A 5,699-nucleotide genomic window follows, 5' to 3' on the forward strand; every position below is an offset into this window, starting at 1 on the left:
TAATAAATGAACTCCAATCATTTCTATAAATATCTCAATTAATTGGGTTGCAAAGGTTGTACAAATGCATAAGGTTGTAAAAGAAATATACCCTATATATATATATATATATATATATATATATATATATCGTCATACACATAGATCACCTTTTTATACTTGACACTTCAAAGCAAAACACTATAAAGATAACTTTCATAGTGTTTTTGCTTTGAAGGTTCACATTTGTTTTACTTTCACAATGTTTTGTTATGAAGTCTGAAATGTAAAAATATGGTCTCATGAAAACAGGATGGCCTCACGTGAACTCAACCCTATATATATAAACTTGAGAACATGTGGGACCAAATTGTTCTTGTGAAACCTGTGAGACCATTTTTTTACACTTGAAACTTCACAAATCTTTAGTGTTTTTGCTATGAAGATTTTTACCTTTACAATGTTTTGCTGTGAAGTTCAAGTGTAAAAACATAATCTCACGGGTCTTACGAAAACAAACTGGTCTCATGTGAACCAGCCCTATATATATATATATGCGAATGATCGTGTGAGAAGAAAAGTTATAGTGAGAATCATATGAAAAAAGATATGAACCCTTGATCACTTTTATTCTCAAGGCCACCCATGAATTGATCTTTAGAAGCAAATTGATTCGGTGCATCTCATTAGTATTGACATTCAATTAGAATTGATCCAATGATAAAGATCTATTCTTACGCTTCTCACTGGAACCCAAATTAAATTATAATTCACTTAAAACAATGTCACTATACGTTGAATTTTCATAACAACTTAGGAATTTGTTAAAGAGATACAAGACAAAAGTTGGAGAATTGAATAATTAAAATGCCACAAGACTCTTAAGTCTTTCAAATTTGTATTTAGTGTATGTTTTCTTTTTCCACATTATTGATAGCTTTTGCTTTTAAAATAAAGTAAGAATAAATTTAGAAACATATTAGTAGATTCAAATAAAGTAAAACGACTTATGAGACTACATTGACTAGCAGAGGACCAGGACCCGCTTGATTTTCCAAAAATATTGTTGTTTTATTGTCTATACTCAACAACCATGTGATCATATTTTTTCCCATTTTGACCCCTTTTTTTGGTCTGATTTATCTTCTATTCACTATATATAAGTCATATAGTGTACGAGGGAAGATACCAACTCACAACGGTTCACAATTCTTGTTATGATTCGTGATTTCGACTCGTATTCTAGCAAAAAACGTATTTTTCAAGTGTATTTAATTAAACCAATTACATATTTTCAACTGTATTAGAATAACACTTTTGTATTCTTTAAAAAAACTTCAAAAAAGAAAATTATGTAAAAAACGATTATTTTTCTAAAAACACATAGGACATATTTGGGCCCGGCTGGGACCGGTCCTCATAACCGGTTATAAAATACCTTAACCGAGCCTTGGGTTTTTGGTTGGGACCGGGACCGGGACTGAGGCAAAGATCAGTTACGCCAAGACCGGTTATGGGAATATTGTTTGGGACCAATACCGATTTGAGCCCGGCTCGGGTTCAAATCTCTACATAGAAGTGACACAATATAAGGACAAACTATGAAAGACATATAACTTTGAATTGGACCAAAACCTTCTATGACTTTTTAAAAGTCTTGAACGTTACAAATACACTTAATAATATATAAAAAACAACTTTTATATCGTTATTACTAAGTAATTTTATGCTGAACTTCATGAATGTTCCAATTGCCACATGGGTATAAATAGTTATAACTAAGAGTTCAATTTATCTTACGTGAATATCAAATTGTAAAAGTATTTGAACCAAAATGAAACTGAATTGATCAATTTCGGTTCAATTCATGGCTTACATCTTTTTAAATGGTCCAAAGAGTCCCGAGCCTTGGCATTGTTTATTGATTGGATGATTTTTTTTTCCATATTGTGATTTATTTTGGTCAAATTATGTAACATAAATCCAGAAAGCAAACAAATTGACCCAAATAAAGTAGTCATTCATCATAATATATACGGGATTTGAGTTTTTATGCTTAATGTTGCCTCAAATATCAAAATTATATATACTCAATGTTACCACTGATATATGCTTAGCTTTTATATCCTCCCCAAAATACAGTTCAAACTCATTATAAAGTATGCTTAATGAGTCTCATTGAAACTTCCACATGTAATCCATCTCGATATTCCCGACACCATTTTGATGGCACCTTGCGATGGATGGATATTGTTGTGTTTCAATTGATTTCATCTGTTATTTTAATAGAGAAGGTGAGGGGAGGACATGAGGATACATGATTGACGATTACCTTATATAGATGGAGAGTGAATGTGCAAAGTTAGTTTATGGGAACATAATTTTAATAGTATCATATAGAAACAAAAGAATCGAGATCATATCGGATGGATCAAATCCTTTGAAACCCATCAAATCCGTGGCATAATACCTTAAGAACTTGAGACCATTCATAATGCCTTACAATGGACTCGTTTTGTTTTTCTTGGATTCTTACCCACTTTAGTACTAGCTCTGTTAGGGCTTTGAAGACAATCTTGCAATGCAAAACTATGATATGTCGTTCTAATAGAATGCGTTTTGTATGTGGAACAAAACGAGACAAAAGAAAAGAGGTATTAAAATGAAAAGAACCGTAACAACTAGACGACATGATTAGGGATGTTAAGAAAAACCGAAAAACTGAGAAATCGTTTGATTTAAAACCAAAAAAGCTGAACCATGTGTGGCCAGACTGGGCCTGGACTTCTATACAACCGATATGGGCCTGGGCTCCTCAACTAAAGTCCCAAAGACCCAAACTCAAACGTCCATTCATCACTACAGTATTCATGATTCCGATTCCGACTCCAACTCCGACTTTGGCAGTTCGGACGACATCGATTCATCAGGCACCACCGCACCAACGACCAACTCCAGCCTCAGTTCGCACGACTCCCAATTCGCAACTCCGTAACTCGACCCCGACGCTGTCAATCACAGCGATTCCACCAGGTTAGTTGACTATCGATTTCAATTTCCAGCCCTAATCTCTTCATAAAGGCTTTGGTATTTTGAAATGTCATTGATCATTCTGAGAAGATTAGAGAAACTGATTCTGAATTCACCACACTATTTCAAATTTATTTTCTCAACCGGTATGTAATGGGGTGAGAATCAAAAATATGGAAACGAAACCCTTCATTCAAGCAATTCAGGTCGCTTGTTACTCATTCAAGCAATTCTGGTTGGTTATTACCAATTGAGATTTGAGATCCAAGCCAAGAAAACCCTAAATTTTATTCTTATCGATTGAGATTTGGGCATCTGGCCAAACTTATCTTTGCTTAAGTGGTAGTTAGGTGCTGAAGTCCTTTGTAGCTTTGTTTATGATGTGTACTTCTCTGCATAATATTTGAACTCTTCATCTCCATAGTGTAAAAAGTATTAGGTTGTGTGAAGAAATCATTCCCCTTGTAAACAGTACAGTTTTAAAATGAGATTTCTTTTGTTGTATACGAAAGCAGAAAGTCAGTATAAAACCACATCAACTCTTCATAACTGCTGATCAAATTCACGTAATCGCAACTCATATTAACAATGGCTAGATAATTTACGATAAGCTTAGATCCATTACAACTGCTGAATATGGAGTTTGTTATCTTTAGCTAACCATATCTTCCTACTATTCTAAGAGGTCTTTCACATTACTGACTATAGTTTAATTTGAATGGTATTTGACCTGCTTCTTGGATTGTCTGGAGGGTTCTCATACATCCTGTAGTGTTTGGCGTTCTATCAAGGTTTTTCTTGTTTATATGTTTATCTATTTACACCTTTAGACATATTTTTTGTTTGTTTATATAAATGTAGACATAAATATTTATGTTGTTTAGCTCACACTTGCATTCCAACTCTTTTTTAATAGCTATTGTCTACCGATAAGTATTTGACAGAGAACATATATTTTTAAAAGCTATTGCCAACCTCGAAATCATGATATGTTGTTTTAGGCTCACTCACCCCTGTTGCTATTTCATGCTATTAATTCGCAAAATAATTGTTAATAAACATATCAAACAAATTTACAAATGAATATTGAAATATAAAGCGTTCTATCTTTTGCGATATGAAATAGAAGTGTTTCGTTTTTTATGCAGGGATGGGTTACATTGAAATCACTGGAACCCATATTTTAAGTTGCCGAAAGTAGCCTTGAGTTATGATGGGGCATTCGTCCTTCAAATTTGCAAAATCTTACGATGCAAAAACTGCAACTTATATGATTTGTGATGGTCATCTTCTTCTGGAGATCTCTTATTTGTACTCATAAACCCTACCCAAGTTTCATCCTTGGTTTCTCTTTCCAGACTCGATCTCTCCTACCTTACAAAGAGCAACCCACCAACCTGGAACGCGACTCACTCTTTCATCCTCTCGAACCCATTGTTATGTCTACTAGAAAAATGCAGATCAATGACTCAAATGAAACAACTCCAGACGCAAATGATCATAACGGGATTAATCTCAGATGGATTAGCTGCAAGTCGATTAGTTGCCTTTTGTGCCATTTCAGAATCAAGAAATCTTGATTATTGTAAAAGAATATTGAACAATTTACAGAACCCAACGGTGTTCTCATGGAATGTAACAATTAGGGGTTACAGTGAGAGCGAAAACCCCGAAGAAAGTTTTCTGTTGTATAGGGAGATGTTGAGAACGAGCAAAGGATTACGACCAGATAATTATGCATACCCCTTGTTGCTCAAGTGTTGTTCAAAATTGTCTTTGGTTCAGGTGGGTTTGGGGGTTATTGCACATGTTATTCATTTGGGTTTCGAATCTGATGTGTATGTGAATAATGCCGTTATCCATGTGTTGGTGTCATGTGGAGAATTAGACGAGGCACACAAAGTGTTCGAATAAAGCTGTCTGCGAGATTTGGTGTCTTGGAATTCAATTATTAATGGATATGATAGGAGTGGGAGGCCGTGGAAGACCTTGAGATTGTACGGGCAGATGGAGCAGGAGGGGGTTAAGCCAGATGAAGTTATTATGATAGGGATGATATCTTCTTGTGCTCAGCTGGAAAACTTGAATCGTGGGATGAAATTCCATCGATATGTTGAAGAAAATCGAATAAAGATGATGGTTCCACTTAGTAATGCCTTAATGGACATGTATGTAATGTGTGGGAATATGGACGCTGCAAAGAGCTCATTCGACAAGATGGCTAAGAAAACAATCGTGTCTTGGACCACCATGATCGTTGGTTATGGTAAACACGGCTGTATGGATGATGCAAAGAAATTGGTCATTGAAGGTTTTGAAGATGTAGACATCAGTTCATTTTACTACTCTTTAGGATAAAGGTCAGGTTACATACATTGGTTCTTTATATTAGACATCAACCAAGATTTGAAGTTCTTGATGGTCCAAAATCCAAATGGTAAATTGTATTCTCCTGTAACTTTCTAGCGATGGGTAGTATGGTGGATAAAGACAAGGAAGATAAAATTAAACTGTGTTTGAATCCTACCAATCTGCCATCTACATATACACTTGTGGTCACTAGAAGATTGACCTCAGGGCTGTGAGCAAAGCTTACATCAGATCAGACTACCCGTTTCCGAAAAAGCATTCTCTTGCTTAATTCCATTATCTTTATTTTACTTATTTGTGAATCTTAATCATTATGGAGT

At 34.9% G+C, this 5,699-nt stretch overlaps 1 pseudogene; it reads left to right on the forward strand.

Annotated features, from left to right (window-relative positions):
* The first annotated feature begins 4,101 nt into the window (after window positions 1–4,101).
* On the forward strand, window positions 4,102–5,699 carry LOC112520828 (annotated as a pseudogene).

Source organism: Cynara cardunculus (assembly GCF_001531365.2).
Source record: "Cynara cardunculus var. scolymus isolate 2C chromosome LG 11, CcrdV1, whole genome shotgun sequence".
Classification (NCBI taxonomy): domain Eukaryota; kingdom Viridiplantae; phylum Streptophyta; class Magnoliopsida; order Asterales; family Asteraceae; genus Cynara; species Cynara cardunculus.